Consider the following 13,817-nt stretch of genomic DNA (forward strand, 5'->3'; position numbering starts at 1 on the left):
AATTCTTCTCAATTCTGTACAATTAAAATTCAAAAATTATATGCCAACTTCAATCTGTGACAGAGAGCACAGAAAGGAGGTGACTTCTCCATGGTCCATTAAGAGTTACCAGTAGGGATGAGCTACAACCCAACTCTCCTGACTTGTCCAGTGATGAACCCAATCCCTGTGTGCAAACGTAAGGATCTGGACACAAGACACACAGACTTTTTCAGTTTCTAGCACTGCACTGGAACATTTGATTGAATGATGATTACAACTGCCATCGGGTGCCTATATTACCTCATTTCTATTTATTCTGTGAAAGATTAATATGAAATCCTACTGCCTTTGAAGTTGATATTGTACAGATTTAGCATTTTAACATTTTCTAACTCAACGACTCAGAATTCTAGCTAAATATCATAATTGTCTGTAAGCCTTCTATAAATATAGAGAACTGGCCTTCATCTCAGACATTCTGAATCAGAATAAACCACAGTACCTGCTCTGGAAAAAGATAGTCTAGATAGTCTAGAGAAACATCTCTAGATATCTCTAAAGAACAGAAATGAACCACAGGGACCTCAAATATATAAATATCAGAAACAGGCTATAAAACAAAAATTCTTACCAAGTTTACAGATATAAATGCTAAACCTGAAAATTTCAGCAGAGAACTGGAAATGATTTTTTTTTAAAGACACTGTAAATTTGAAGAAAAACCAAGTAGATACTCTGAAACTGACAAATACCATGACTGAAACTAGGCCACTGATGAATGAGTTTAACAGCAATCAGACATGGTTGAAAAAAAGAATTAGTGACAGAAGAAAACTGTCTCTAACAAAATACACTAAACACAGAAGAGAGGGCAAGGAAAATAAAGTCTATAGAAAACAGGCAGATGGACAGAGAACAGAACAGAGGCAAAAATCTATAGGGATAATGGCTCAGAGTTTTCCAAAATTGATGGGGAGTAAAAAATCCACTGGTTCAAGAAACCCAATAAGTCCCAAGAATAAATAAACCCATAAAAATAAACAGAATAATCAGGCACATCAAAATAAAAGTACAGGAAACACAAGAGAAAGAAGAAAATCTGAAAAGAAGCCAGAGAAATAAACAAAGGTCATGGGAGTGATAATGTGAGCCACAAGGAAGTCAATGAAGTCTTGCACGCACTACAGGAACTGCCAACCTCAAATTCTATACCCAGTGAAAATAGCCTGAAGGATGAAGGTGAGGTGAAGACACCTGCAGACAGAATAACAGGGACAGCCAGCAGTGCACCTGGACTCAAGAAAATTTAAAGGTTGTACATTGTGGAAGAGGAAAATGATCCCAGATGGGAGGTCTGAGATCAAGGAATGAAGAGAAAAGAAAATGGTAAGTATGTCTAAATGATCACTAATGGTATAAATCAGGGAAGTAGCTAAAAAAAATGAAGAGAATTCAACTGCACAGTAATAACAGTATGTAAATTATAATGGAGTCTCAGAGTTAAAGTGTTCTGAAGTTCTTATACTATTCAGCAAAAAAGTAAAGATTCCAATTAAGCTTCAACTCTGAATGAATCTCAAATAATTGTGATGAATAAAAGAAACCATACAGGAAAGAGTACATACTGCATGACTGCTGTATAAAAACTCTGGAAAATACTATGTAATCTAAGATATTAAGGAACAGGAGGACACAAGGAAACTCTTGGGGATGATGGATATGTTCATTATCTTGAGAGTGGTGAAGCTTTCATGAGTGTTTATTTTAATATGTGCAGCTATTGACAATTACACGTAGGAGCTGTTCTTGGAAGAAAATATTGTGGGGTGCAGTGAAAATAGTACTTGAAAGCAAAATTCACATTTTTAAAAATGTGCGTCAAGAATGTTTCCCAGGTTCTACACTGATCGATTGGAGGAAATTAAACAGAGCAGGGAACTGAGGAAGAGACAAAGTCTGTTTTGTTTTGTATGGGAGAATAGCAGTGGGTGGAAAATGGCTAAAGACAAAGATAACAAGTTCATATTTAGAAAAAAGAAAACATCTTTTAGAGAGCTGGATATTCACATCGAAAACCTGAGGTGGGGACGGGGTAGTCAAGGCTGGAAATGTTTTTCTATCTCCCAAATTGCTTGTGAAAATGCTGTTCACATCAATAAAAGCTCTTTTAAGGAAGGAGCCAAGATGGCGTAACAGCATGGAAGCTTTTAGTGCGTCTTGTGTCCATGAAATACAGCCAGACCAACACTAAACCATCCTACACACCTAGAAAACTGATTGGAGAATTAACACAACAATGCACACAACCTGAACCACAGAATTCAGCAGGTACATGGCACGGAGAGCTGAACTTGGGGAGTGAGAAGCCGCAAAATGTAGGGAACTGCTTTTGTGGGCAGAGAGAGGACAGAGACTGGGGATGGGGTAGAATACAGGAAAAGCACCCCTCCCCAAAAGCAGTTGGAGAGAAAGTAGAAAATTGGAAACAGCTGCAGGGACTAAACTAAAAAGGGAGAAAGGAGAAAGGAGAGGGTTTAAATTCCATTAAGACTGTAAACAAGGGGAGCGCAAAGGCTGCAACTCCACAGCTCAATACCTGGTGGTGCTCTGGTGGGAAGGGTGAATCCCCAGGAACAGAGCGGGGTCTGGGAGGTTCTCAGGCCACACAGGGAAAAGCAGTTCCACTGCTGCAAGGACATTTGGTAGAGACTGTTGAAGCCACCTGGTCCCAGAAGACTCTGGAAGGCGGCCACATTCGCTGGTGCTGGGACAAGGTCGTTAAGGGTACAGCCTGGTGCCAGATTTCGGTTGCGATTTTCCATAATCCCTGAGACGCTGCTGCTATGCTATATCTCACGAACTTTTTCTGGGGCGGGCTGGCATCTGCCTGCAGTCTCGGGGCACCGGCAACAACAGGGTCCAGCGGGCGTACCTGGGTACAGCCTATATTTGGCCATTGCTTGGTGAAACCCTCCTGCAGAGGGGAGGAATGGGTCAAAGCCGCAGACCTTGGAAGTAAGGGGCCGGGGAAAACAGCCGCATCTGAGACAAGGCTTGGGAGAGAGGTACTGCCTGGGGTGTGGTCAGAGAGAGTAAAGAAGCGGGGAGTGGACGAGAGCTGAAGGCAGACGACGGTGCGCAATTGCCTATCCAGGAGAACACGCTGGGCAGCTGGGTGGCGCCATTTTCACCGCTCCCGAGCATGTGAATACGCACCTATGAGCGCCGCAACAATCCACCCCAGTAGGCTAGCAGCGCCATCTAGTGGAGAGCGGAGCTGTTATACCGAGTCCCACCCAACTGGGACAGCTTCGCTCTTCAAGAACACAAACCTCACTGCTGGCTTAATTTATGGACTATAAAGAGCTACATAGACTGACTTCTAGGGGAAAACGAAGCAATTTCAGTCCTACTTCAATCTGTTAGCAGGTTCATCTATTCAATTTTCTTTCTTTTTCCTTTTTCTCTTTTACAAATCTTTTCTTTTTCTTGAATACAGAAAGAGAAAAAATTCATTTTTATTTTCAATTTTCATTAAAAATGTCTTTAATTTTTATTACTATATTTTTTCTTTTGTGTAAATTTTTTCAAATTCTACTTTACTTCCATCATTTTATTTTAGTCTACTTCAGTGTATTCACCGTTTCAAATTTTCAAACAATTTCCTTTTTTTCCTTTCTTTTTCTTTATTGTTTCTTTTTTTTCTTGAATGAAGAGAAAAACTTCATTTTTACTTTCAATTTCTATTAAAAATATTCTTATTTAATTTTCATTACTATATTTTTTGCTTTTATGTAAATTTTTTCAAATTCTACTTTACTTCCATCATTTTATTTTAGTCTACTACACCGTATTCACTTTTTCAAATTTTCAAACAATTTCTTTTTTCTTTTTCTTATCTTTTTTCTCTTTTTTGTTTCTTTTCTTTTTTCTTAAATGCAGAAAACAAAAAACTTCATATTTATTTTTAATTTTTATTAAAAATATTTTTCTTTAATTTTTTCTACTATATTCTTTACTTTCGTGTATGTTTTTTCAAATTCTATTTTACCCCCATCATCTTGTTTTAGTCTACTTCAGTGTATTCATCTTTTCAAATTCTCAACGATATCCTTTTTTTTTCTCTCCCACCCCCCTTTTTTTTCTCTAATCTGTCAAACCACTTTCAACACCCAGACCAAAACACACCTAGGATCTAGCATCATCTATTCGATTTTTGTGTATGTGTGAGTTTTTAATTTTTAATCTAAATATTTTTTTAATTTTAATTTGTTAATTTCAATTTTTCTCGCTCATTAATTCCTTTTCTCCGTTCAAAATGACAAAACGAAAGAATTCACCCCAAAAGAAAGAGCACGAAGAAACGACAGCCAAGGATTTAACCAACACAGATATAAGCAAGATGTCTAAACCAGAATTTAGAATCACGATAATAAGAATACTAGCTGGAGTCAAAAATAGATTAGAATCCCTCTCTGCAGAGATAAAAGAAGAAAAAATAGCCAGAATGAAGTTAAATATGCTATAACTGAGCTGCAATCACGGTTGGATGCAGCGGCAGCACGGATGGACAAGGCAGAACAGAGAATCAGTGATAAAGAGGACAAAATTTATAGACAATAATGAAGCAGGAAAAAAGAGGGAGATTAAGGCAAAAGAGCACAATTTAAGAATTAGAGAAATCAGTGACTCCTTAAAAAGGAACATCAGAATCATAGGGGTCCCAGAAGAGGAAGAGAGAGAAATAGGGGTAGAAGGTTATGTGAGCAAATCATAGCGGAAAACTTTCCTAACCTGGGGAAAGACACAGACATCAAAATCCAGGACTCCCATTAGATTCAACAAAAACTGATCATCAACAAGGCAGATCATAGTCAAACTCACAAACTACTCAGGCAAGGAGAGGATCCTGAAGGCAGCAAGGGAAAAAAAAGTCCCTAACCTACAAGGCAAGACAGATCAGGTTTGCAGCAGACCTATCCACAGAAACTTGGCAGGCCAGAAAGGAGTGGTGGGATATACTCAGTGTGCTGAATCAGAAAAATATGCAGCCAAGAATTCTTTATCCAGAAAGGCTCTCATTCAAAACAGAAGGAGAGATAAAAAGTTTCCCAAACAAACAAAAAGTAAAGGAGTTTGTGACCACTAAACCAGCCCTGCAAGAAATTTTAAGGGGGACTCTCTGAGGGAGAAAAGATGAAAACATATATATATATACCAAAAGCAACAAAAGATTAGAAAGGACCAGAGAACACCACCAGAAACTCCAACTGTACAAGCATCATAATGGCAATAAATTCATATCTTTCAGTATTCACTCTAAACGTCAATGGACTCAATGCTCCAATCAAAAGACATAGGATAACAGAATGGTTAAAAGAACAAGATCCATCTATATGCTGTTTACAAGAGACCCACTTTAGACCTAAAGACACCTTCAGATTGAAAAGGGATGGAAAACCATCTACCATGCTAATGGTCAACAAAAGAAAGCCGGAGTAGCCATACTTATATCAGACAAGCTAGACTTTAAAATAAAGACTGTATCAAGGGATGCAGAAGGGCATTATATCATAATCAAGGGGTCTATAGACCAAGAAGACCTGACAATTGTAAACATTTATGTGCCAAATGTGAAAGCACCCAAATATATAAATCAATGAATCACAAACATCAAGGAACTCATTGATAGTAATACCATCACAGTAGGAGACTTCAACATCCCACTCACTGCAATGGACAGATCATCTAATCAAAAAACCAACAAGGAAACAATGGCTTTGAATGACACACTGGACCAGATGGACTTAACAGATATATTCAGGACATTTCATCCTAAAGCAGCAGAATATACATTCTTCTCCAGTGCACATGAAACATTCTCCAGAATAGGCCATGTACTGGGACACAAATCAGCCCTAAGTAAGTACAAAAAGATCGAGATCATACCGTGCATATTTTCAGACCACAACACTATGAAACAAGAAATCAACCACAAGAAAAAATTTGGAAAGGTAACAAATACTTGGAGACAGAAGAACATCCTACTAAAGAATGAATGGACTAACCAAGCAGTTAAAGAAGAAAGTAAAAAGTATATGGAAGTCAATGAAAATGATAACACCATAACCCCAAACCTCTGGGACTCAGCAAAGGCAGTCATAAGAGAAAAGTATATAGCAATCCAGGCCTTCCTAAAGAAGGAAGAAAGATCTCAGATATACAACCTAATCTTACGCCTTAAGGAGCTGGAAAAAGAACAGCAAATAAAACCCAAAACAGTCAGAATACAGGAAATAATAAAGATTAGAGCAGAAATTAATGCTATCGAAACCAAAAAGACAGTAGAACATATCAATGAAATGAGAAGCTGGTTCTTTGAAAGAATTAACAAAACTGATAAACCACTAGCCAGTTTGATCAAGAAGAAAAAGGAAAGGACCCAAATAAATAAAATCAAGAATGAAAGAGGATAGATCACAACCAAAAAAACAGAAATAAAAACAATAATAAGAGAATATTATCGGGGCACCTGGGTGGCTCAGTCGGTTAAGCGTCCAACTTTGGCTCAGGTCATGATCTCACAGTTTGTGGGTTCCAGCCCCATGTTGGGATCTGTGCTGACAGCTCAGAGCCTGGAGCCTGCTTTGGATTCTGTGTCTCCCTCTCTCTCTGCCCCACCCCGCTCAAGCTGTGTGTCTCTCTCTGTGTCAAAAATAAATGAACATTAAAAAAAATTTTTTTTTAAGAATATTATGAGCAATTGTATGCCAATATAATGGGTAATCTGAAAGAAATGGACAAGTTCCTAGAAACATATATACTACCAAAACTGAAGCAGGAAGAAAAAGAAAACTTGAACAGACCAATAACCAGTAAGGAAATCAAATTAATAATCAAAAATCTGCCAAAAAACAAGAGTCCAGGGCTAGATGGCTTTCCAGGGGAATTCTACGAAACATTTAAGGAAGAGTTAACACCTATTCTCTTGAAGCTGTTCCAAAAAATAGAAATGGAAGGAAAACTTCCAAACTCTTTCTATGAAGCCAGCCTTACCTTGATTCCAAAACCAGACAGATACCCACTAAAAAGGAGAACTATAGACCAATTTCCCTGATGAACATGGATGCAAAAATCCTCAACAAGGTATTAGTCAATGGGATCCAACAATACATTAAAAAAAATATTCACCACGACCAAGTGGGATTTATACCTGGGATGCAGGGCTGGTTCAATATCTGCAAAACAATTAACATGATGCATCACATCAATAAAAGAAAGGACAAGAACCATATGATCCTCTCAGTAGATGCACAGGAAGCATTTGACAAAATACAGTATCCTTTCTTGATAAAAACCCTCAAGAGGGGTGCCTGGGTGGCTCAGTCAGTTAAGCATCCAACTTCAGCTCAGGTCATGATCTCATAGTTTGTGAGTTCAAGCCCCGCTTCGGGCTCTGTGCTGACAGCTCCAAGCCTGGAACCTGCTTCGGATTCTGTGTCTCCCTCTCTCTGCCCCTCCCCTGCTCATGCTCTGTCTCTCTCTGTCTCAAAATAAATAAAAAGCATTAAAAAAAATTTTTTTTAATAAATAAAAATAAAAACCCTCAAGAAAGTAGGGATAGAAGGATCATACCTCGAGATAATAAAAGCCATATATGAACGACCCAACGCTAATATCATCCTCAATGGGGAAAAACTGAGAGATTCCCCCTAAGGTCAGGAACAAGACAGGGATGTCCACTCTCGCCACTGTTATTCAACATAGTATTGGAAGTCTTAGCCTCTGCAATCAGACAACACAAAGAAATAAAAGGCATCCAAATCGGCCAGGAGGAGGACAAACTTTCACTCTTCGCAGATGACATGATACTCTATATGGAAAACCCAAAAAATTCTACCAAAAAACTGCTAGAACTGATTCATGAGTTCAGCAAAGTTGCAGGGTATAAAATCACTGCGCAGAAATCGGCTGCATTCCTATACACGAACAATGAAGCGACAGAAAGAGAAATCAAGGAATCGATTCCACTTACAGTTGCACAAAAAACCCATAAAATACCTAGGAATAAATCTAACCAGAGAGGTGAAAAATCTATACACTGAAAACTATAGAAAGCTTATGAAAGAAATTGAAGAAGACACCAAAAAATGGAAAAAGATTCCATGCTCCTGGATAGGAAGAACAAATATTGTTAAAATGGTGATACTACCTAAAGCAATCTACACATTTAATGCAATCCCTATCAAAATAACCAGCATTCTTCACAGAGCTAGAACAAACAATCCTAAAATTTGTATGGAACCAGAAAAGACCCCAAAGAGCCAAAGCGATCTTGAAAAAGAAAACCAAAGCAGGAAGCATCACAATCCCAGACTTCAAGCTATACTACAAAGCTGTAATCATCAAGACAGTATGGTACTGGCACAAGAACAGACACTCAGATCAACGGAACAGAATAGAGAGCCCAGAAATGGACCCACAACTGTATGGCCAACTAATCTTTGACAAAGCAGGAAAGAATATTCAATGGAATAAAGACAGTCTCTTCAGCAAGTGGTGCTGGGAAAACTGGACAGCGACATGCAGAAGAATGAACCTGGACCACTTTCTTATACTATACACAAAAATAAACTCAAAATGGATGAAAGACCTAAATGTAAGACAGAAAGCCATCGGGCGCGCCTGGGTGGCTCAGTCAGTTGAGCCTCCGACTTCAGCTCAGGTCATGATCTCACTGTCCGTGAGTTCGAGCCCTGCTTCAGGCTCTGTGCTGACAGCTCAGAGCCTGGAACCTCTTTCAGATTCTGTGTCTCCCTCTCTCTCTGCCCCTCCCCCACTCATGCTCTGTCTCTCTCTGTCAATAATAAATAAACATTAAATATTAAAAAAAAAAAAAAAGACAGAAAGCTATCAAAATCCTCGAGGAAAAAGCAGGAAAAATCCTCTTAGATCTTGGCCGCAGCAACTTCTTACTCAACACATCTCCGGAGGCAAGGGAAACAAAAGCAAAAATGAACTACTGGGACCTCATCAAAATAAAAAACTTCTGCAAAGCAAAGGAAACAATCAGAAAGACTAAAGGGCAACCGACAGAATGGGAGAAGATATTTGCAAATGACATATCAGATAAAGGGTTAGTATCCAAAAACTATAAAGAACTTATCAAACTCAACACCCAAAAAACAAATAATCCCATGAAGAAATGGGCAAAAGACATGAATAGACGCTTCTCCAAAGAAGACATCCAGATGGCCAACCGACACAAGAAAAAATGCTCCATAACACTCATCACCAGGGAAATACAAATCAAAACCACAATGAGATACCACCTTACACCTATCAGAATGGCTAACATGAACAACTGAGGCAACAACAGGTGTTGGCCAGGATGCGGAGAAAGAGGATCTCTTTTGCATTGTTGGTGGCAATGCAAGGTGGTGCACCCACTCTGGAAAACAGTATGGAGGTTCCTCAAAAAACTAAAAATAGAACTACCCTACGACCCAGCAATTGCACTACTAGGCATTTACCCACGGGATACAGGTGTGCTGTTTCAAAGGGACACATGCACCCTGATGTTTATAGCAGCACTATCGACAATAGCCAAAGTATGGAAAGAGCCCAGATGTCCATCGATGGAGGAGTGGATAAAGAAGATGTGGTATATATACACAATGGAGTAGTACTCGACAATCAAAAAGAATGAAATCTTGCCATTTGCAACTACGTGGATGGAACTGGAGGGTATTATGCTAAGTGAAATTAGTCCATCAGAAAAAGACAAATATCAGATGACTTCACTCATATGAGGCCTTTAAGAGACAAAACAGATGAACATAAAGGAAGGGGAACAAAAATAATGTAAAAACAGGGAGGGGGACAAAAGAGAAGAGACTCATAAATATGGAGAACTGAGGGTTACTGGAGGGGGTGTGGGAGGGGGGATGGGCTGAATGGGTAAGGGGCACTAAGGAATCCACGCCTGAAATCATTGTTGTACTATATGCTAACAAATTTGGATGTAAAGTTTAAAAAATAAAAAACAAAATTTAAAAAAATAAAAATAAAAGCACTTTTAAGAGGTTATCTATTTGACCAACCAACCGGCTCCATTACTTCTAGAAAGTACACTCATGCCCTGAGTGTCTGCTGATCCTCGGCAACTCTCCGACACACTCTCGGACCTCTACTCTCACCGGCTGGGCTGTACCTGAGCAAGTGAAGCACTCTGTGCCATCCACAAATGTTCTGCGGTTACTCGATTTAATCATCTGTTACGCAAACCGATGAAACTGACTTAAGAGAAGATAGGTTTTTTTCTCTATAAATCAGGTTGAATGCTGTTGAAAGACTCAGTAGAAGTGGGCAAAATAATAAACGTTGTAACAGATGTGACAGTTCAATAATAAAGCCTTAGAAATAAAAACATCAAAACCTAAAACCTTAAAAAACCTAAAACCTATGGAAGGTTCCATAGATGTCTTTAAGCTTTTGCTTCACTTTAAAGGAATGAAAACTGTAAAGACAAGGCAGACCGTGGACTCTCACAGAAAGGACCTACATCAAAATACTGGTGAGTAAATTTATATGTGAGGTAAAACAAAATGTTTACAATACACATGTATCTTTACTAATATTATCCCCAAATCAGTGACTTCTCAATAAGCAGCCAACCAGTGGATCCAACTACATCTCCTAAAATTGACTCTATGGTAGTTTTCTGCACTCAACTGATAAATTTTATCCTAGTTCTACATACCTGGAGTGACAATAATGCTGCTATCTTGCTACGAAGCAAATGTACGAATTCTACCTGAAAAGATCCAAGAATTGGTACTCAGAAGACCTCGAATACAACAAAATGTTCTATTTTATGATGTCGCACCACGAAACAGACCCTGTTAGCAGATTACTGGCCAAAATAGACATATGTCTTTGCCATTATCCTTACTGTAAGGGCACGAATATTACTGCATATAAAGGAGATAAAGAGTACACTTTAAAAACTGTCAGCAGACCCTCATTTGCCCAACTGACACAAAAGGGAAGTTTGGCTCCCAAGGGACCTTGTAAGATGAGAAAATTACACAAATATAGGAATCTTCCGAACACAAGTTTGAGAAAATACTTAAGTGAAAACAGAATTTGATTATAAAAATGAACATGACCAAGTAAGGGAAAGCATTTATTTCTGGCCCACAAACCAGCAGACCTACTCATCCACAGAAGTTCTGAATGTTAGGGACACACTGGATAAAAAGAAAAATGAAGATGTGGCCCAATGCCATGTTGACTGTACTATAACGAAAATAACTGTCCAGGGCGCCTGGGTGGCTCAGTCGGTTGAGCGTCCGACTTTGGCTCAGGTCATGCTCTCACAGTCCGTGGGTTTGAGCCCTTCATCGGGCTGTGCTGACAGCTCAGAGCCTGGAGCCTGCTTTAGATTCTGTCTCTCTCCGTCTCTCTCTCTGCCCCTCCCCTGCTCACATGTGCTCTCTCTCCCTCTCTCTCCCCCTCTCTCAAAATAAATAAATAAACTTTGAAAAAAATGTTAAATTTTTTTAAAATAAGATAAAAATCTTAAAAAAAGAAACCAATATGAAAAATATTTACGGATAAACCAACTTCTTGTAAAATTAGTACTTCTCTAAATATCTCTGTGTTTAATTCCAGCAGCGATCTGTGCCCACTGTGGTAACCGTCTGGACAGTCTTTCCATGAATCTTGATGTGATACATATGGACTTGGCAGGGTGACAGAAGGTAACCAGACTTGCTATGGCTGATCAGTTTGTAATATATGTAAATATCAAATCATTACATCACACCTGAACTCAATATAATATTATAAGTCAATTATACTCAAAAAAATTAGGAGTTCTCAGAAATTTTCTAGGAAAAGCAAGCAAGTCAAGAGCTAAATATAATCTCAAAGATTTTGGGCAAGGAGAAACAAACAAAACAAACACTAAAAAAAAAAAAAAGGTTATGCTGACAAATTATTACTGGCATAGACACTGTAATACATTTCTTACAACAATTAAGGATGTCAAGGCTGAGAACATAGAGAAAAAAAGGACAGAAGTCTGGGAGCCAGTTCCAGGTCGGGGGTAAAGAACCAGCAATTGCACAGCAGGAAAAAGCAAACAGCACACGGCCCAGGTGTGACAGTGGGTAAATTCAAGAGGAAAAGCTGAGGTCACTTTTCTGGTGACCACTGGAAATCTTATTTTGAGGCCATGGGAATGTAACCTTCCTTTTGATACACCTTCCAGGAAGGAGCCCCAGAAGTAGCTCCCCCTCAGTAAGACGTCTCTACATGTACCCAGTGCTCAGAGTTAGAACGCAGTCCGCATACGCTAGCCCCCAATCCTTCAGCCAGGCAAGAGCTGATGTTAATGCCATTTTTCATATGAGACAAAGGGCTCCAAATACAGTCAACTTTTTAAATAGCATGACAAACTTACCTGTCGAGTGAATATTTTTCCCCAAGTTAGAAAGATTCTCCACCCCCCAAAAACTCATTTACAAGAAAATCTGTTCATGTCATCATGTATAACATGGATGCTTTCCTGCTCTTACCAGGCCAGCTGTAAGCAAGATCCCCACCATGCAAACTGGCAGCTAACAGTTATGTGCCTTCAGAGACACCAAGTGGAGACAACAATTACAGCAGATTATCGGTGCAGGTAAGGGGCACGTTGTCCCTTCTCTACAACTTTCGGCTATGGGGGGACACTTAGTTCCCAGTCCTCCTATTTCCCCAGGAGGGGAGGGAATGTCCCCTGGAGTGAAAGTACAGAACATAGCAGGCTTTCCTCCCCACCCCACTCCCACCCCTAACTTCCCAGGAGAGAAGGCCTGGCTTCCACTGAGTGGCTTGCCTGTGGCCACGCATCTGGCTGAGCTCTTTCCTCTCTCTTTCAGATCTAGCTGGCTTGCAGAACCTAATATATGCTCCTCCAAGTCCTGTTTTAGGGGAAGTCTCTGCCTCTATGAGGACGGTGTCCAGCCATCTGGCTGTGCCAGGGACAAGGACGACATGTCTCTTAACTCAAAGGGGAAGTATTAACACGGACACGGCTACAGATCTAGGGCAGTCTGATCTCCAGTTATGTCTCCTTTCTCAGTTCAGTACACAGTTGAGAGGAAAGGACAAAGATGTTCTTTACTGATCCCCTAGAGCCATAAGCCAGTATTAAGAAGATAAAAATAAGCTAGACAAAGAAGACCTTTTTCTTTTTCCTACCCATCCTCATTACTTTTTAAAGCATTTAATAAAAAATCCACACATGTAGCTGATACAATGGTCCTGTCTCATCAAATGAGACCAGCTTGCTTGTCCCAGAATCAACATGATCACACGAGCTCAGCATGGGTTAACAAGCCAAAGCACCTGGGGCACCTGGGTGGCTCAGTCAGTTAAGTGTCTGACTCTTGGTTTTGGCCCAGGTCATGATCTCACAGTTCATGAGTTCCAGCCCCACATCAGGCTCTGTGCTGACAGCCTAGAGCCTGCTTGGGATTCTTGCTCACTCTCTCTCTCTCTCTCTCTCAAAATAAATATCCTTTAAAAAAACAAACAAACAGGGGCGCCTGGGTGGCACAGTCGGTTAAGCGTCCGACTTCAGCCAGGTCACGATCTCGCGGTCCGTGAGTTCGAGCCCCGCGTCAGGCTCTGGGCTGATGGCTCAGAGCCTGGAGCCTGTTTCCGAATCTGTGTCTCCCTCTCTCTCTGCCCCTCCCCCGTTCATGCTCTGTCTCTCTCTGTCCCAAAAATGAATAAACGTTGAAAAAAAAAATTAAAAAAACAAACAAACCCCCTAGTCAATA

The 13,817-nt window shown here is 39.8% G+C and overlaps 1 protein-coding gene across 17 annotated transcripts in view; it reads right to left on the bottom strand.

Annotated features, from left to right (window-relative positions):
* Window positions 1-13,817, bottom strand: part of ALKBH8 (alkB homolog 8, tRNA methyltransferase) — a 65,768-nt gene that overhangs the window by 32,700 nt on the left and 19,251 nt on the right. The gene's annotated exons all lie outside the window — the stretch shown is intronic.

This window comes from Felis catus, chromosome D1 (assembly GCF_018350175.1).
Source record: "Felis catus isolate Fca126 chromosome D1, F.catus_Fca126_mat1.0, whole genome shotgun sequence".
NCBI lineage: Eukaryota > Metazoa > Chordata > Mammalia > Carnivora > Felidae > Felis > Felis catus.